Source organism: Nyctereutes procyonoides, unplaced genomic scaffold (genome assembly GCF_905146905.1).
Source record: "Nyctereutes procyonoides isolate TBG_1078 unplaced genomic scaffold, NYPRO_anot_genome, whole genome shotgun sequence".
Classification (NCBI taxonomy): domain Eukaryota; kingdom Metazoa; phylum Chordata; class Mammalia; order Carnivora; family Canidae; genus Nyctereutes; species Nyctereutes procyonoides.
In genome coordinates this window covers 5,297,387-5,318,832 of record NW_026575131.1, presented here as the reverse complement: position 1 = coordinate 5,318,832, position 21,446 = coordinate 5,297,387, and the positions used below count along the sequence as shown (strand labels likewise).

At 37.4% G+C, this 21,446-nt stretch overlaps 1 protein-coding gene and 1 non-coding gene across 2 annotated transcripts in view; both read right to left on the bottom strand.

Annotated features, from left to right (window-relative positions):
* The window catches only part of TMCC1 (transmembrane and coiled-coil domain family 1), a 238,747-nt gene that overhangs the window by 197,882 nt on the left and 19,419 nt on the right, over positions 1-21,446 (bottom strand). The window lies entirely within an intron of this gene.
* Positions 17,166-17,269, bottom strand: LOC129522640 (U6 spliceosomal RNA). Its single transcript, XR_008666940.1, has one exon. It is a non-coding gene; the product is annotated as a U6 spliceosomal RNA (small nuclear RNA).

Below are 21,446 nucleotides of genomic sequence, written 5' to 3'. Positions count from 1 at the left end.
AGGATCTACAGATTAGGTAACAATTTGTACTTATGTCCATTTCTTGATTTTTATCATTGCACAATGATTAATAATTGGGGAATTTGGGTAAAGAACTTGGGAGAATTCTTTGTACTATTTGTTGTTGTTGTTTTTTAAAGATTTTATTTACTTGAGAAAGGGAACACAAGCGGCCAGAGAAGCAGGAGAGAGAGAAGCAGGCTCCTCTCTGAGCAGGGAGCCCCAGGTGGGACTCGATCCCAGGACCCTGCGATCATGACCTGAGCCAAAGGCAGACACTTACTGACTGAACCATTCCAGATGCCCCTGAATTTAAGCTTTCATTTTGAAATAATTTTAGATTTACAAAAAAAAGGTGCAAAACTAATACAAAGAGGTTAAGCGTCTGCTTTCAGCTCAGGTCATGTTCCGGGGGTCCTAGGATCAAGCTCCACCTCAGGTTCCCTGCTTAGCAGGGAACCTGCTTCTCCCCTCTTCCCCACTCATGATCTCACTGTCTCTTGTGCTAGGAAATAAATAAAATCTTAAAAAAAATTTTGTTAAATTATTTTTATTAAAAAAAGTGATTTAAAAGATTGCTCAAACTAAGTATTGGAAATGATGTGGAGCAAATGGAGCTCTCCAACACTGCCAGTAAGAATTCAAAATGATGTAACAACTTTGGGAAAAGGCATGGCAGTGTGATAGGCATATATGATTAAGTCAAGGATTCTGGGACTGGGAGATTATCCTGCATTATCCTAGTGCAATATTATCACAAGGATCCTTCCTTATAAGTGAAAGGGGGGAGGCAAGAGAGAGATGGAACAGAAGCAGAGGTAGGTGGAATGTGACTGCAGCTTTAAAGATAGAAGTTCAGGAACCAAAGGGTACGGGCAGCATCTAGAAGCTGGAAGAGGAAAGGAAATGGGATTCTCCCTCAATTCTCCAGAGGAACATAGCCTTGCTAACATCTCTATTTTAACCTAGTATGACTCACTTCAGACTTCTGAACCCCAGAAGTTAATAAATATACATTGCTTTAATCCACTAATTTTGTGGTCATTTGTTACAGCAGTAGGAAACTAATACAGCAATTTCTTACAAAATTTAATACCTACCATATGACCCATCTATTCCTAGTTTTTTACCCATGAAAAAGAAAACATACAAATACACAAAGACTTGTACATAAATGTTTACAGCAGCTTTATTTGTAATAGCCCCAAACCAGAAATATCCCAAAAGTCCATCAAAAGAGAAATGGATAAATAAATCCAGACAGTAGTATACTACTCAATAATAGAAAAAAACCCATCAATACACACACTAACACATATGAATTTCAAAAGCATTAGGCTGAGTGAAAGAAGCTAAGCAAAAAAGAATACAAACTTTATTATTTCACTTATATAAAATTACTTATATAATATACATATATATGTATGTATACATATAAAACTAATCTATAGCGGTTGCCAGTGGATGGAATTGAAGGGAAGAATAGATTATAAGGGTTAAAAGGAATAAGAGGAAACTTTTGGGGGTGATGAAAATGTTTATCTGATTATAGTGATGGTTTCAAAAGTGTATACTTGCAGGGCACCCAGGTGGCACAGTCCATTGGGCATTCAACTCTTGGTTTCACCTCAGGTCCTGATCTCCAAGTCATGAGATCAAGCCCCGAGTGGAGCTCTGAGTGGAGTCTGCTAGGGTCTCTCTCTCCCTCTCCCACTACCCCTCACCCTGTGCTCACTTGCTCATAAATAAATAAAAATAAATCTTTAAAAAAATGTATATGTGCATGAAAGCTCATTAAACAAGTTTTTTTAAAGATTTTATTTATTTATTCATGAGAGACACACAGAGAGAGAGGCAGAGACACAGGCAGAGGGAGAAGCAGGCTCCAAGCAGGGAGCCTGACATGGGACTCAATCCTAGATCTCTAAGGTCACACCCTGGGCTGAAGGCGGCGCTGAACCATTGGGCCACCGAGGCTGCCCAAACAATTTAAATATGTGCAAATATATTCCATGTTAACTGTACTTTATTAAAACTGTAAAACAAATGTAATAAAGTGATAAAGAAACAAACACTAGTTTGGGGGTACCTGGGTGGCTCAGTCAGTCAAGCAACTGACTTCTGATTTTGGCTCAGGTCATGATGTCAGGATTGTGGTGTTAAGGGGGCTCCTAGCCCAACAACAGTCTGTTTGTCCCTCTCCCTCTGCTCCTCCCCTCACATACTTTCTCACTTCAAATAAATGATAATAAAATATTTTTTAAAGAAAGAAAGAAGCACTAATTTTGAACACCTACATACCCAACAGTGAGCCAAGAGCTGTAAGACAAACAGGAAAAAATGCAAGCAATACAGAAGAGGAGATACAAATCTAGATGTTAGAATAAAACAGTCCTAAATTTGAGTATTAGTTGCAGTACTATCAACAAAGGGAGCCTTGGCTGTCTAAGCCTGAGTCTCATTTTCTAGAGTAATGGGATAATAATATCTAGTTCATATGGCTATTGTAAGGATTAAAAGAAATAATACATAAAAATTATGTCAGTAACCTAGGAAGTACCCAATTAATAGTAGCTATAATAACAGTATCTTTTTTTCCCCAGAATCTGATGGACTGCATGTTCCTTTACAGGTGAGGCCTACTTAACTCTTTATTTATATACAATTCTGACAAAATTATTTAAATAAAGGGAGGATTATAAAAGGCAGTGCATAGAAGTATCAAGAAAACTCAGAGCAAAGAAGGAAAAAAGGTATCACATTATAAATTAACTGATGGTACTAATGAAAGCCCTGAGTCATCAAGAATGGATTGTATTGGGGATCCCTGGGTGGCTCAGCAGTTTAGCGCCTGCCTTAGGCCCTCGAGTCCCGGGATCGAGTCCCACATTGGGCTCCCTGTATGAAGCCTGCTTCTGCCTCTGCCTGTGTCTCTGCCTCTCTCTCTCTGTGTGTCTCTTATGAATAGATAAATAAAATATTAAAAAAAAAGAATGGATTAGACATAAAATACTATTAGACATAAAATACTATCGTTAAAAGGGTAAAAAAACATTTTCTTACAAGGTTAAAAAGGAAAACACATTTTAGAAAAATTACTGTTCTAAAACATAATTTCTTTCAAAATTATACTTCTTCAAGAAGTAAACTTTACTAATTACCTCTGTAATCCCCTTCAATATTGAACAAATGAAATATTACCATATAAGACAAAACAGATTTTCTGTAGCTCTAAATAATTTACTTTGCACAATTCTCAACAATCCTAAAGATAAAAATTCTTTCAAAGCTGAATCAAAATGGTATACCAAAAGCAGACATTCATACAAAAGTTTTTAGTATCTCTTAAATGAAGTAGAATATTTTTAAGATTTTTATTTTATTTAGGCAGCCCAGGTGGCTCAGCAGCTTAGCGCCGCCTTCAGCCCAGGGTGTGATCCTAAAACCCTGGGATTGAGTCCCACATCGGGCTCCCTGCATGGAGCCTGCTTCTCCCTCTGCCTGTGTCTCTGCCTTTTTCTCATGAATAAATAAAATAAATAAAATAAATAATAAATAAATAAATAAATAAAATAAAATAAAATAAAATAAAATATTTTTTAAAAGATTATTTTATTTTGAGATAGAGCATGCACAAGCACAAAGGGAGGAGAAAAAGGCTCCCCTTTGAGCAGGGAGCTCAATCCCAGAACCCTGAGAACATGACCTGAGCTGAAGGCAGCTGCTTCACTGACTGAACCACTAACACTTCTGAAATGAAGCAGAATTTTAAACATGCAGTACATTCTGCTATTATGGTTCACTCACCTACTAATTATGGGCCCTTGAGCAAATTACTTAATTTGATCTCTAAAGTGTGGATTCAAATATTTCTCATTCCATAGGCTTACTGTAAAGAATGAAAGATAGTACATGTATGGAAAGCACTCTATATAGTGCCTGCTACAAAGTAAAACACTCAGTGTTAGCTCGCATTGCTTTTTTTTTTACTACTGTTGATGATATACCATATCATAATCATAAAGTAAATTTAGCAGAGTAAGATTTAGGAAGGACTGTATTTTAATATATACTTATACATACACATATATAAATATATATATACACACATGCATATTACAAAGGATTATATTTAATGCAAAACTGTAAATTCTATTCTAAATTATACTGATTAGGTAACATTTCAAAACTGTTAGTATTTACTACAATGTCTACATCTTTTTTTCTTAAAGACAGATGCAAAATCTGTAACAAAGTCTAAACCTTTGGAAAAAATGTGAAAGGATACTACTAAGCTCATCAATTCATGTTCATCTATCAACACTGTTCAAATATGTAATGACTTATTCTTTTGTATATCCTTTCCCACCATGCAACTAAACAAATGTTTAAGTGCCTTAAAACTGTAAGACATCGTAGTATCTTAGTTCCTAAAACCAAAAGAAAGCCTACTTTATTTTTTTTGAAAGCCTACTTTATATCCAACACATGATGTTAACAATATCTACTTAAGCCAGAGCTAAGATACAGATATTTAATTTCCCACTGTCTTCCTGTAACATAAAGTCCATTATGAAATAACTTGCATCCAAAATACTGACCATTTGCTGATGAGATGAGGCAAAGGCTTAATCATGGGACGGCATTCACAGAAAATTAAACCAGTGAACCTAAGACCCGCCCAATAGTGGGGTTTATCAGGGCAGGGGCGAGGGGCCCTCCCAGAGCAACCTATACAACAATTTTCCAAACTATACTCATAATGCATTCATTCCCAGGTCACTACTCAGAAGCATTAAATAAACCACTGCACAACCAGAGCCAACCAAACATGTTTTGACAGATCCAGGCCAACCAATTGCAAAGCTTCTGAATATGCACCCCCACAGGCCTATGTAGCACCAGCACTTGGATCTAGCATATGTTCCTTTCCTTACTACAGGCCTAGTTTTGGATTTTTTTTTAAAGATTTTATTTATTTATTCATAAGACACAGAGAGAGAGAGAAAGAGAGAGAGGCAGAGACACAGGCAGAGGGAGAAACAGGCTCCATGCAGGGAGCCTGACGTGGGACTCGATCCCGGGTCTCCAGGATCACACCCTGGGCCAAAGGCGGCGCTAAACCACTGAGCCACCTGGGCTGCCCCTAGTTTTGGATTTTGAGGAAAAAGAAATAAAACTGTCAGTTGAGTAGATCAAACATCCAGCAGAGTGAGTAGAAAAAGACTGTCCTAAAAATTCTGTCAAACATCCGCTCAATAGAAATGAAGGCAACTTAGCTATAAAAAACAATACGATATAAATTCAGTATACTCAATCTTTTTAAAAAATTTTTCTGGGCAGCCCCGGTGGCGCAGCAGTTTAGCGCCGCCTGCAGCCCGGGGTATGATCCTGGAGACCCAGGATCGAGTCCCACATCGGGCTCCCTGCATGGAGCCTGCTTCTCCCTCTGCCTGTGTCTCTCTCTGCCTCTCTGTCTCTCTCTCTCTCTGAATAAATAAATAAATAAATCTTTAAAAAAAATGTTTTTCTAAGATTTATTTATTCATTTAGAGAAAGAGAGCATGCAAATGTGCGCACAAGCAAGAGGAGAGGAAGAAAGAGAATTTCAAGCAGACTCCCCTGTGAGTGCAGAGCCCAACTCGGGGCTCAATTCCATAACCCTGAGATCATGACCTGAGTAGAAATCAATAATTGGATACTTGAACAATTGAGCCATCCAGGTGCTCCCAATATACTTAATCTTTTTAAAGACCAAAAGAATAAAAAAATATTCAGAGATGCTACTTTCAATACATTATAAACAAGCTAGCATAAATAGAAAATATAACTCAAAGTCAAATAATATCTTATGTTGATTCCATTAGACAACATGCTTCTGAGCAATGAGGTAATTTACGTCTTAACATTTTACAATATTCTAGAATAAAAATAGAAGGCTTACAGAAGAAGAGATTGTTGGGTAGGGGGAATATACTATTAATAAACTGCAATTATCAATTTAAAACATAGCCTTGGGCAGCCCCGGTGGCTCAGTGGTTTAGTGCTGCCTTCAGTCCAGGTCATGACCCTGGAGTCCAGGGATTGTGTCCCACATCGGGCTCCCTGTATGGAGCCTGCTTCTCTCTCTGCCTATGTCTCTGCCTCTCTCTCTCTGTGTCTCTCATGAATAAATATTTAAAAAATAATAATAATTTAACAAGGTCCCATTAGCAGGAATAATGAAGTTTATTCATTACAGGCCTTCGGTGGCTTATTTAAATGAGAAAACCATCGAAAAGTCAAATTCCATTGAATACTCTAAAATACAGCAATCTAAATGGTTTGATTAGTTTCACAACAAAATTAGATTTTTTTTTTTTTTTTTTACATTTCATCATCAAGTCCCAAAGCAAAGACAAATCTCTGGTTTATCTTAAAGTCTGAATCTCTTAGTCAACTTATTTCAAGATAGATTACTGAAAATAAAAGTAAGTCTACTAAAAATTAACACTTAAGAAGTTAAAATTTCTAGACACTTAAAAAAATAAGCTCAGTGGGAAAAGCAGAAGAAATCAGGGCAAAGTTTGGATGAAAAACCCTTTTCCACCATACAAAACAAGAAGACAGACATCTTCCCCATGAATTCTGGCAAGGTCAATTCCCACCCTCATTCACAAAATTCTTGGATAGCTTCCTTGGCCTAAAAAAAAAAAAAAAACCCACGCTATTTCACAGTGACTGAGTAAAGCCTGGGTATGGATATGGTTACTTAGGGGACTTGCCTATTTTGATGGCAAGCAAACTGTTCCCTATGGTGTTTCAACAATTCTTAAGTCATAAAAACAGTGGGTATTATAATTCATGACAAAACAAAAAAAAGTAAATAAAGTTAAGATATCTTGTTATAAATTGAGGCTACATCAGAAATTATTTACAATTTAGGAAAAGATAAACATCTATCCAGAAATTATGAGAGCTAAAGAGAAAGAAATGCTGGTTATTAAGATTCAAAAACAGCCAAATAACTTAGCATGAAAATTTAGTAACAAATCTTCCTCACTCTTCAAAGTTATTAGTCTCTTCAAACAAGGTCAACAAAAGATTGCCAAAGCAAACAATCTAGAACTAGGATTTTATTCTCCTGAGACAAATTGTACATTCTGCTAAAACAACTGTATCAATGTACAAACCTTTCAATTTATGATTTTTCTCACAATTTTTTTTTAATTTTGGTCATCTACTACCATTTTTATAAAAGAAAAAGAATGAACGCCAATAAAACATATTAGTGGTCTCATTACACTGCTGGTAGGAATGTAAAAAGATAGAACCATTATGGAAAAGTTTGGCCGTTTCTTTCTTTTTTTTTTCTTCAAAGATTTTATTTATTTAATCATGAGAGAGAGAGAGAGACAGAGACAGAGGCACAGGGAGAAGCAGGCTCCATGCAGGGAGCCTGACATGGGATTCGATCCTGGGTATCCAATATCACGCCCTGGGCTGAAGGTGGCACTAAACCACTGAGCCACTGAGGCTGCCCAGTTTGGCCGTTTCTTATAAAATTAAACATGCAGTTATCTTATGTCCCAGCAATGTCACTCCTTGGCATTTATCCCAGAGAAATGAAAACATATGTTCACCCAAAAACTTATACATGAATGTTCATAGCAGCATTATTGATAATACCCTAAACTGGCAACATGAATGTCCCTGAATAAGTGAATGTTTAAACAAACTCTGGTACATCCATACCATGCAATACTACTCAGTAATTAAAAAGGAGAAGCAATGATAATGATACATGTAACAAGCTGAATATATCTCATGGGCATCATGCTTAGTAAATGAAAAAAAATCTCAAAAGGTTATATGACTCCATTTACACAGTATCCTCAAAATGACAAAACTACAGAGATAGAGAACTGATTACTGGTCATCAGGAGACAAGGACAAGGACCAGACAGAGGCAGTTTCCCCTCCCCCCCCCCCAAAAAAAACCCAATGTTTTGAACTTATGCTGTAAGTTTTAAGTTTTAACTTAAGTTAAACTTACAGTTTTGGACTTTGGACTTTCAAGTTTTAACTCTGGTCTCCAGTGAAATTATCTGCTAATTTTCCTTAAATTAATTAAATTTTAACTTTGGTCCTGTCTCCAGTGAAACTATCTGCTAATTTTCCCCTTCAACTAGTTGGTTCACTAAATTAGCAGCAGCTAGTAAGGCAAAACATGGCAATGAAGTACTTCTAAGTCATTAAGATAATCTTACAGGAAAGGAAGTTTAAGGACAGTGAGGTGCAAAGTTGAGTCTCACAGCAACTCCAATCTTAGCTGGTTAACCATATCTGGCTGTCAGCACCAAACATGGAAAAACTATGTATAGAGGCCAAGAATGGCACACTGATAGTGGGTGTTAACTAAAAAATAAAGTCAAATGGACTAAATGTTACTGCATTTTGATCCTAGACCTTGTTAACTAATTAAAAGGCACACCTTACACAAGCAACAGTTTTTCAAGGAGAAATACCATATTAAATGTACAAAATTTCAAAAAAATTAAAATGTAAAAAATTGATAAAGCAGGGAGGGAGGAGCCTGGGGTGGCTGAATGGTTAAGTGTCTGTCTTTGGCTTGAGTCATGATCTCAAGGTCCTGAGGACAGAGTCCCTTTTTGGGCTCCCCACTCAGCAGGGAGTCTGCTTCTACCTTTCCCTCTGCCCCCCCAACTCATGTGTGCTCTCTTTTTCTCTCAAATAAATGATTTTTTTTTTAATTGACAAAGCAGGGGACTTAGGAAATACTACCAGTGTGCCTAACCAACGCCTTTTATTTATTCCCAATTTTTCTAACTCAGAGTTAGCCAGAAACAGTACTCCTGGACCTCTAGTTACCCCAAAATCTAAAAAGTATTTCTAGAAACAATTAAAGACAATATTTACAGTAACCTATCACTGAAAGCTAATAGAATTTTTCGCAAAGATGTAGTAAGAATGTAAGCCTGAGCTCTCTACCCAAAAGGAAAAGTTTCAAAGTACTGTAGGACCAACCATCATAAGTAATTCTTTTTTTTAAGATTTTATTTATTTATTCATGAGAGACACAGAGAGACAGAGACACAGGCAGAGGGAGAAGCAGGCTCCATGCAGGGAGCGCGATCTGTGACTCTATCCCGGGACTCCAGGATCACGCCCTGAGCTGAAGGCAGACGCTCAACCGCTGAGCCACCCAGGCGTCCCCATAAGTAATTCTCTAACCTTAAATTTCCTCATGGGTTACCACAGTATCTACCCTCACAGAATCATTGTGAAGATTAAATGGAAAACATTTAGAACAGGGTCTGATAATGTATGAACATTAATAAAAAGAAACCTTACTAAAATGGGAGTCAGGAGGCCAGTAGGGGGCGCTCTCGTGCCCCACCACTGGTAGTCCACTGCAGAGCCAACAGGAACAGAGAGGTACCGTAAGTCCATTACTACTTTTTTTTTTTTTTAATTCATTCATGAGAGACACAGAGAGAAAGGTGCAGAAACACAGGCAGAGGGAGAAGCAGGCTCCCCACAGGGAGCCCGATGTGGGACTTGATCCCAGATCTCGGGGTCACGCCCTGGGCCCAAGGCAGACAGACCCTCAACTGCTGAGCCACCCAGGCTTCCCAATCCATTACTACTTTATTTTTTTTTAAAATTTTATTTATTTATTCATGAGAGACACAGAGGGAGGCAGAGACACATAGGCCAAGGAAGAAGCAGGCTCCCTGCAAGGAGCCCAATGTGGGACTGGATCCGAGATCCTGGGGTCACACCCTGGGCGAAAGGCTGACACTCAACCACTGAGCCACCCAGGGGTCCCCCATTACTACTTTAGCCACTACTTTACTACCCCAGCAGAAGAAGAAAGAAAGGTTTTTCTCCTGCCCCAGCAAAAAAAAAAAAAAAAAAAAAAAAAAAGCCCAGACAATGAAAGACTGACAACCCAGCCAATGAAAAGCTACTACACTTTGAACTCCCTATGGACTTTTTACTCCAGTGGACTTGTTTGTAACAGCCCTCCCAATTTCCCCCTTTCCTCTATAAAACAGCAGTTGAAATCCTCTGCTATTCCCAAATAAACCTATTTTTGCTGGTAAAATAACTGAGTTTTCTTTTTAAGGTTAACATACAGAATAAGTACAATGAAAGTATTAATGTAAAAAAATTGGGGCCCCATGATGGCACAGTTGGTTGGGCATCCAACTATTGATTTCGAATCGGGTCATGATCTTGGAGTCTTGAGATCCAGCCTGCCTCGCACTCTTGAGCTCAGCAAGGAGTCTGCTAAAGTTTCTCTCTCCTTCTCACTCTGCCCTTCCCTGTGCTCCCTCTTTCCGTCTCAAATAAATCTTTAAAAAAAAAAAAAATTTAGGAAACGCCAGGCACCTACACAGGCAGTGGCAGCAGCATCCTGCCTCCTGCTAGGAATGCTACAGCAGGTGTTTCTCATTACCCTGGGCACAACAATCTTAATTTCTTTGTGGGAGGTTCTTGCCACTCAATTTTTTTTCTCAATCTGGTAAGAAAAGTAAATCACCAATCGAGCCTAATCATAAATATACACTAAGTTGGAAGAATCAGTAAACTGAAAATAAAATACAATAAATGAAACTACAGTTCTTTATAGACTTAGAACCTCTTTCTACAGCATCACCTCATATTTGTAGATCACATTGTAGTTTCAAATTCCTTAACATATTATCTCATTTGATCCTTACAACAATCCTGTGATGTCCTTCACATGTTACACATAAAGAAAATGAGGCTTAAGTGACATGTTGAAGGTCACACAACCAGCAAGTAGAAGAACTGGAATTTAAACCTCTCAACTACTCTACCACAGCTGCCTCTCTAAATGGGGATAAGCTTTACAATGCTAATACAGTTTTTTGAATAGCATCCTCCATATTTCAGCAAATCATTAACAGCTCAAAGGTATAATGAAAATTCTGAGTAAATCAAAGAATCACAGTATTTTAAGGATCATTTTAATGTAATCTCTCATTTTATATATGCTCTTATAAAAAGAAAATGTTTTTAATACTCAGGGTCAAAAAATGTTCTTGTTTAATGTTCCCATGTTTCAACACCCACAAGCATTTGTGGAAGCTGAGGAAAAGAATGAACGATTAAAGCATACAAAACCCCAAGTTACTCTATTTTGCCTGATTATGTCTTTGTTTCCAACATATCTGTTAGGGGGAAAAAAGCCTCTTCTTGATAAGCACACTTCAAATTTAATATTTTTTCTGACAGTCCATATAAAAACTTATACAAAAATGTTCATAGCAGCATTGTTCATAATAGGAAAAGTGGGAATCAATCAAAATGTCCATTTACCAATAAATGAATAAATAAAATATGGCATATCCAAAAAATGAACTATTATTTGGCAATAAAAAAGAACTGATACATGATACAGAATGGCTAAACTATGAAAACATTTCATGTAAGTGAAAGACGCTAGTCACAAAAGACCACATTTTATGTAAGTTCACTTATATGAAACATCTAGAATAGGCAAATCCACGGATAGAGAAAGTGGTTACCTAGAACTAGGACAGGGAGTAAAAATGGAAAACACTGCTAAATGTGTACAGTTTCTTTTGGGGTGATGCAAATACTCTGGTGATGGTAGTACAACTCTGTGAATATAATAAAAACCACTTACGTGTATACTCTAAATGGGTGAATTCCAAGGTATGTGAAATATACTTCGAAGCTAATAAAATAAGATGTCAAGAAAGGGGAAATGGGTACCTATTATACAGAAACTCTGTATTATCTTTGCTTAACTTTTCCATAAATCTAAAACTTCCAAAAGATATAGATACATAAATTAGTAAACACAATTACATAATAAATAGCTAAGTATAAAGTGTAGATTAAAGTAGCACCACAAAACTGGAAAGATTCACACACAGTCTAGGGCAAAAAAGCAGTGAATAAATATTAAAGGTAAAAAATGAGAGCAGGCCTTCCTTGCTCACAGGGTTACACAATAGCACAGGTAGAGGAACAACAGAACTTACAGACCAATAACAAGCTCATCCTTCATTTGACCAAACACCTTCCTCTTCCTACCTACATATAACTTTCATTATAAATTTACTTTCAAACAACCCCAAAACCTCCAGAAAAAAAAGTCTACACAGAGAAGAAAATGCTGATAAACAACACTGCCACCTTAACAATGTAAAACTACTTCCTCTTCACCTTGGATTATGATTTTATTAGAAAAACGTTTTAACACAATTATGCATTATCTATTTCTAAAGATAAAAGACCTTAGTCTCTCTACAGCTCAGATCTTAGTATAGGGTTCAAGACTCAAATTATTGATGAAGCATAAAGGATGTCAAGATTTGTAATCTGCTTCTTAAAATTAATAATAAAGCACTCAAAATATTTTTAAAAAAGGATACTGACTAGAAATGGAAAGAAACTTTCTGAAGGAAGAAATATTCTACATCTTAATCAGATTGGTGTTTATATATGTACAGCTATATGCATATGCAAAAATTCACTGAGCTATGTATACCTCTTAGATTTGTGCATTTACTGGAAATTATACATTTAAAAAAGGAGTTTAAAAAATAATATTCCACAGAATTATCTTATTATTCCAAATCATATGATGTAGTAAGAGTCAGATTTTCATCTTCTTTTAGTAAAAAGAATCAAGCATAGAGAAGTAAAGCAATCTTCTTTGGTATCTCAAAATCAAGAAGAAAAACAGGTCTCCCAACTCTGTTCTATCATCAATCTAACCTTTGTGCCTCATAGACAATGAGACTGAATCTTGAGATTCTTCTGAGAGTGAGAAAAGACAAGAGGGCAGAACCAATCCTAGTTAAATCAACATACTCACCATCCCCAAATGCCATATCCTTATTCTCCAAAGAGAAAATTATTTAAATTCTATGCCCAATGTGGGCCTCGAACTTATAACCCTGAGATCAAGAGTCACATGCTTTACCAAATAAGCTAGCCAGGCACCCCAAGAGAAAATTATTTCTATCTAGAACTGGTTATGAAAATATACAAAGAATGCAGAAGTAGTTCTCAGGTTCACACTCCCTCTAAAAACTATAATGATGCTTCCTTGTGCTTCATTCTGTAGTTTTTCTAAGAGAGTTCTAAGGCACCATACTCTCTTGCTTTGAGTTTTGACCATTTACATGTTTAGAGTGAGAAAGTAATGAGTGCACAGGTTTGGACTCAATGAACTGAGATGAAATATGGCTTTTATTTCAGTTACAAAATTTTAGCATTAAACTAGATCTGAGCAGCCTATTATTCATTTAGTGAATAAAGGAACTAAATCCTAAAATAGTTAAAGGACTTGCCTAAGACTTCACAGCTAAGAAGTGGCAGAGTCAGAGTTGAATCTAGCCTTCCTCAACCATACCACTCCTATACCTATGCCCAGTTAGAATTAGCATACTATCTTACCTAAAGTGATAATTACACTCTGGGGAAACATGGTTCATATTATCCAAATTCTCATACCTATCTGTCTGGCTCACCATACTAATATCTTAACTAATTTATAATCAGAATTATAACTGTCAACCAAGTTACAATCAGTACCCTCTTTGCTCAGCAGTAAAATCCCCTTGGTAAATTGGATTGACACCAAAAAGTTATTTGGCACATAAATAATCAAGGCAAACAGAGAAGAATGGTTTTAAAGAATGTATGCTGCAAGTTCTTCATGGCAAACTGTATTACTTCACCAAAGACATTCATACAGCCATTTATCCAATCAGCAAAACTGAACTGCCTACTAGATATCAGGCACTGAGTAGGACAAAGGAAATCCAAAGAGCTTTATACAAGGGACTCTGGTTTAGGTAGGCAGACAAATAACAGATTGTGGTAAGGGTTATGATGTGATAGCCAAGGTGCCACTGAAGCCCAGAGGAGCAACATCTACTATAATCTGGAGGGTCAGAGAAGTCAGACCAGCTTCTTACTCTCCCAAGCAAAAACATCTGCTCTAGAAGCTCAGGGTTCTCATTCTTGAAATCTACTATTTTAAACACTGGTCTCTTACGGACATAAAAGTCTCCAAACCTATGTCTGAGACAAAAGAAAAACAGCATTACAATATTATCCTACTTAAAAAAATATATTATCCTACTTTAAAATTGTCATATTCATATACCTGTATGTGTATATATTTTCAAAGAGACATGTATGGAAAGATATTTACAAAAACTTTAATGGTAATCATTCCTATGGGATGGAATTTCAGATTATTTCAACTTCTTTACACTTTTCTGCATTTTTTAAAAATGTTATTTATAATGAGAGAGAGAGTGCACAAGTGGAGGCAGGCGCAGAGGGAGTGGGAGAGGGAGTAGCAGACTTCCCACTGAGCATGAACCAGAGGTTGGGCTCCATCCCAGGACCCTGGGATCATCACCTGAGCTGAAGGTAGATGCTTAACTGTCTGAGCCACCCAGGCACCCAATTTTCTGCATTAATTTTTTAATAATACTCTACCCTACCCTATAGGGGTGCCTGGCTGGCTCAGTCAGTAGAGTATGCACATGCATACCTCAGAGTCATGAGTTCAAGAACCAAGATGGGTAGAGAGATTAATTAAAATAAATAAAAATAAAAAAGAATACTGCTTTAGTTTTTTATTCTGGTATAACCAAAGTGAGTAGGACAGGGCAAACACACAGACTAAAGCTGAATAAATTATCACTGTACTTTTATCACCCTGCCTCTCCTATTCAGAGAATTATTTGTTGCATGGGGACACTAATGCAGCATACTTGGTATCTTTTATTTTACACTTGTAAGAAGGGCCACTTCTAGGAAAGTTTCTGGAGAAACATGAAAGGTAGATGGGGACCAAAAATAAAGGGGCTATAATCACAACACTAAGGTATTTAGACTTCATTCTGTAGGTGACAGAAAAACACAGACGTGTTTTTGACCGAAGACTAACAATCAACGCTACTTTTTAATAAAGTATCTCTGATAGCAGCTAGAATAAACAAACAGGAAATAACATAAAGACAAAGATGTGTTGAAAAGTTGTGGCTATATGTTTAAAAAAACCTAGAGAAAAAACATTTTTATCCGCACTATCTCGGGTGAATGAGAATATAAGCAGTCTCCTACTTTCAGTGTTATACATTTCTATAATCCTTGCACTTCTTAAAATAAGTATTATATTTATAACCAGAAAAAATGACTTCCACAATAACTCAAACGGGAAGCAGGGGAAATGATGAAAGCTTGAATGATAAGCTCTATAAGGGCCACACATATCTTATTTACCACTATATCCCTACCTATCTCCCCAACCTTGTACAGTGCCTAACACATATTAGGTGTTTCATAAGTGTGCCAGAATGAAAGGGTGAATGCGTCACCAAATGTACATTCTAAAGACTCAATGAAAAAGAAACATTTCAGAAGTAAATACACATTTGTTGATCAACATAAAGCCCAGGAACAGCAAGAAATTAAAGATAAGTCCAAGTTTTATGGACTAGTTGGCTAAGTGAATGATGAACCATTTAATCAAGATAAGTAAAACTAGAGGAAGAACAGGTATACAGGAATGCAAACAGATCATGGCAAAATGCCAATGAATTTGGGAGAACGTATTAAGTTTCAGGAACCAGTAGGGAGTGTAGGCTGAAGATGCAGATTTAGGAGTCACTCATATGAAGCTACATTAGAGATCAGAGCTACAACACACCCACTATTGACTCTCGTGTTCTTAATCAACAGCAGAACAAGACAGGCAAATCAAAATAAGATACCCCGCTATTCTGGTAGTGCTGATACCCTGATTTTTGCCCCACTGATTTTTAAACTTATATAATGAAATAAAAACACCTTAGGCTTCAGAGTCTTCATCTCTCATTTGCTTCCTAATAGGATACAAAGGCCCACAGTTATATTTTTACTATTTGCTACAAATTCTGGGCTCACAAATCCAGGCCAGATCAGACATTCAATACACTTGGCATTATTTACCATAAACATACAAAATTCATATACTGGTTTTATTCAACATTAACCACTGGCAAACTAATATAAAGTAATGGTTTGTCACGGACTTTTTTTTAAGATTTTATTTATTTATTCATGAGAGACACAGAGAGAGAGGCAGAGACACAAGCAGAGGGGGAAGCAGGCTCCCTCTGGGGAGCTGATGCAGGACTCAGTCCCAGGACTCTGGGATCACACCCTATGCCAAAGGCAGATAGATGCTCAACCACTGAGCCACCCAGGTGCTCCTGTCACTGACTTTTTAAAGTTTTGGTTTGAAATTTCTGAAAAAAATTAATGTTTTGGGATAGTTCTCTTTATCAATGACAATGTTTTTACCGCTTCTTACAATAGGACAGGAAAAGTTTTTTTTTATATTTTCATCCTATTTGAGGATTACAACATGATACTTCCAACTGTCCTCAATTATGCAAGTCTCTTCCCCCTTCAGGTCATTTTTATGTATGAAATGGGTTTCCCACTGTTTTAGCTCTACCTGAAGAAATCCATCCTACTACTTCAAACTGCTCTTATCTAAAAACTAAGTTCAAAAGGTCAGCAAATGGGTTAGGCTAGTCTCATAAATGAAGAGAAACACAATATAAGACTAATTTGTATCCATGCTTTTAATCATGTTATCTTTCATACCTGCAGTGTTATCTGTTTTTTTCCCACATTTATCCAAATAAAGGCTACAGATCATATCCTCCTAACCACTACAACACTCACCTACTTTGAATTTCCATAATACAAATTAGTGGTCTTCAAAAGTTAGCTAAGGCTTTGGTCATGATTCCAGGGTCCTGGGATGGCTTCTTGCTCAGCAGGGAGTCTGCTTCTCCCTTTCCCTTGCTCAGCAGGGAGTCTGCTTCTCCCTTTCCCTCTGCTCCTCCCCACTGCCTGTTCTCTATCTGAAATAAAATCTTTTTTAAAAAATAAATAAACTCTAAATAAAATCAGACTAGAAATCTGACAATCATAATACTTCATACTTCTACAGTATATTTACATTCTTTGTCAAAACATGACATGCTTAAAACACAAGGGAAAAATTTTTTTTCTTTTTAAATTATTTTATTCAAGAAGGTGGGGAGGATATACCAGTGACTGAGCTGAGGCCCTGAGTATCTAAAAATATGGAACACTTCACAAATTTATATGTCATCCTTGTGCAGGGGCCATACTAATCTTCTCTGTATCATTAACACAGGGTGTATCTTTAACACAGGGAAAGTTTTTTTACAAAGGTTAGTCAACTGGCCAGATTTTCTAAATCTCAAGAAAACAATTTTTTTAAAAACCAGCTTAAATAATACTCCTCTGAACCCAAACAATACTGCACATGGCACTATTTAGGGATATATATGACTGGAAAAATAATCATTCTATGATGCTACTTCCATCCTCTTTGGATAGGTGTTAAGAAAGCTACTAGTTGATAATTGTCTAGTCCTATCCTAGTATGAGTAGAAAACCCAAGGTAACTCTTCCAGAGTAAAGAAAGAACATGGCCATGTAAATAACTGAAGCCACAGAGGGTGGGTTATTTCACACTTTCCAATTCAGCCTATATGGTGATTGGCTCTGTATGCTTGTTTTCAAGAAAATGACTTAAAGGCCACACTAAAATTTTTAAAAGTAAGGCTTGGAATGAATTGAGTCACTGAATCAAAGCTAGAAGGGATGCTCACAATTTTAAAAATGGAGAATGAGACTCTAATTAGATCCCAAAGGTAGCTGGAAGCAAAGGTTAGAGCCAAGGCTTCTAACTTCCAGAAAAGATACTTATTGAGTGCTCAGTATCTGTGAAGAACTCTGATAGGTACTATATTAACTAGTGCCCACTCTTGTTTACTAAGACACTTTCCATATATGTTCAAAAACATTTAAAATATTAAGGCTGGGGCACCTGGGTGGCTCAGTTGGTTGGGCGTGTAACTCTTGATTTTGACTCAGGTCATAATCTCAGGGTCATGATCTCAGGGTTGTGGGATCCAGCCCCACACTGGGCTCCTGCTCAGTTAAGTAGTCTCCTGAGTTTCTCTCCTTCTGCCCCTCCTCCCCCCCCTGCACTCACAGACACGTGTGCTCTCTCACTCTAAAATAAATAAATCTTTTTTAAAAAGTATTAAAAAATTAATTAAGGCTTACATTCTAAGGAAATTTCTGTATTAGAACAAGACAGTGTCCACATTTCTGAAAAGCATGTTAAAATAAGCAGGCAAAGGAAAAAAAAAAAACTTTAAAGTAGGAGAATTTAGAATTTCACATGAATTATCTTTCCTGTCCTTGTTTACCATTAAAAAGATCTCTACCTAAATCCCATGACACAATAGTTTAACGAGTCTTATTCCTGTTGGAAAAACAATCCTGTTTTTGTCACACTGGACTAAAGAATTAGCTCTGTCACGGGATTAGAGTATAGCCATCTGAGGACAAAAGTCTAGGCAGAAAAGAAACAATACTGGAATTTGATAAAGACCCCTCAGGAATATGGCATATAGCTGTTTCAACAGCACCTTTCATCTAAAGATCTCAAAATAAATATTATTTACATTACCAAGAATCCAAACAGTGGCACCATAGCCCAGTAAAGAAACATATCAATGACTTAGAGGGAATTCAATACTAATGTTCTGAAACTTAGCCTCTGCTCTAAAAAACAGTATTTAGTTACAGTTGACCCTTGAACAAGGAGAGGGTTAGGGCCGCCAACATCCCGTGCCAACACCAAAAATCTGCATATAACTTTTGACTCCCTAAGAACTTAACTACTAATAATAGCCTACTGTTGACTGGAAGCCTTACCAATAACATAAACTGTGATTAACACATATTTTGTATGTCATACGTATTCTTTTTTTTTTTTAAATTTTTTTTAATTTTTATTTATTTATGATAGTCACACACACACACAGAGAGAGAGAGAGAGAGAGAGAGAGAGAGAGGCAGAGACACAGGCAGAGGGAGAAGCAGGCTCCATGCACCGGGAGCCCGACGTGGGATTCGATCCCGGGTCTCCAGGATCGCGCCCTGGGCCAAAGGCAGGCGCCAAACCGCTGCGCCACCCAGGGATCCCTGTCATACGTATTCTTAAAGTAAGCTAGGGAAAACAAAATGTAAGTAAGAAAATCACAGGGAAAAAATACATTTATAGTACTATAATGTTTTTATAAAAAAAAATACCCCATACATTAAGCGGACTTGCATTAAGTTCATACTCATATTGTCTGAGGGTCAACTGTATTTGGATTTTGTCCCTTGTTCCAGGCAAAGGGCTCCTAAAATCCCTGGAATTTAATGAGTGATAGAAGTGTCTTTTGTTTTTCATAATAAGTCTTTTTCAACCACACTGCAGTTTATGCTAATGAGACTCTAGATGGACCCCCTACGTAGCTCAAAATGGGAACTGGTTGTCAAAGGGACAAACCACATGATTAGAGGATTAAAACTTTCAGGCCTGGGACGCCTGGATGGCTCAGGCATTGAGCGTCTGCCTTCAACTCCTCGATTTGGGATCGAGTCCCTCATCAGGCTCCTTGCTCCTTGTGCTGAGCCCCTCATCAGGCTCCTTGCACTGAGCCTGTTTGTCCCTCTGCCTACGCCTCTGCCTCTCTGTGTCTCTTATGAATAAATAAAATCTTAAAAAAAATAAAAAAAAAAAAACTTTCAGGCCTCACTCCCCAATATAGGGGAAAGGGAGAGGCTGGAGAATAAATTAACTACCAATGCCAATGATTTAACCAAATATTCCTAGGTAACAGAACCTTCTCAAAAATACCTCAACAACAGGGTTCAGAGAGCTTCTGAATGAGTGAACACATCAAGGTACAAAGAGGGCAGGGAAGCTCCCCATACCTTGCCCTATGCATCCTCTCCACTTGGCTGTTTCTGAGTTGCATTCTTTATAAGCCTGTAAACATAGGTAAAGTGCTTTCCCAAGTTCTGTGAGTCATCCCAACAAATTATTGAATCTAAGGAGGGATAATGGAAACCCCAGTTTTTTACAAAGCTGCAACTGGTGTCTACAGGGGAATCACTCTTATGGAACAGATCTTTAACTTTAGGATCTGACACTTTAACTCCAGGTAAACAGTGTCAGAATTGAATTAAATTGTTGGACTGTTGGTAAATTGAACACCAATAAAAAATAAATTTATTATTAAAAAAAATTGTTGGACTGGTATCACAGAACTGGAGAACTGGTTGTGGTGTGGAAAAACCCACACACAAATAGTTAATTCCAGTGTATATTTATAAATCTTAAAGATACAAATGGATTTGTTGATATAATCTCCCAGTTTACCTTGCTGAAGATGTATAAATAGAAGGCCCCCAAATTTAAGTAATGTTAATTTTATGTTACCTGAGGTGCCTGGCTGGTTCAGTCAGTGGAACATGTGACTCTCGATCTCAGGGTTGTGAGTTTGAGCCCCATGTTGGGTGTAGAGATTGGTTTAAAAAATAAAATCTTGGGATCCCTGGGTGGCTCAGCGGTTTAGCTCCTGCCTTCAGCCCAGGGCGTGATCCTGCAGTCCCGAGATCGAGTTCCACACTGGGCTCCCTACATGGAGCCTGCTTCTCCCTCTGCCTGTGTCTCTGCCTCTCTCTGTGTCTCTCATGAATAAATAAATAAAATCTTTTTAAAAAAATAAAAATAAAAATACTCTTTAAAAAATAGTAATAATTTTATGCCATGTTTATGCCAGGCACTAACCTTGGGGTAAATTATTTCCATGTATGCAATTCTGAAAGACAAATACTGTCCCCAATAGCAGATGAAAAAATTTAATGATTAAATTTCCCACTACACACATAAAGTAGCAGAGAACTAAATCTAGTTTTAAAACAAACACACTCAAAAATAAAACACAAATCTCTGTCTTCTTCTACACTATGGCAACCTTTACTTTTTATTATGTAGTATAAAATTATAAACTCTCTAACAATCCTTAAGAACATGCCCCATGGGATCCCTGGGTGGCTCAGAGGTTTAGCGCCACCTTCAGCCCAGGGCCTGATCCTGGAGAACTGGGATCAAGTCCCACATTCGGCTGCCTGCATGGAGCCTGCTTCTCCCTCTGCCTGTGTCTCTGCCTCTCTCTCTGTCTCTTATGAATAAATAAATAAAATCTTAAAAAAAAAAAAAGAACATGCCCCAAATTATGCTCTTGAAAGACTACTCTTAAGGGGAAGGGGGAAGGGTGTGTGCCAGGGTTAAGGCTTTTGAGTAACAGTGCAGGCCCCATACCTGTTGGTACCCACATGGAGCTGCATCCTACTCATCCTACTAACAGAAAAGCCAAAGCAGATAGTAATGCTGTGCCTTTTTGTGGAGCCAAACCTTCTCCCAGCTTTATCAGTCGTCAAAAGCAAGTTCCACTAGCCACTTTCCTGAAAATTCAAACAAA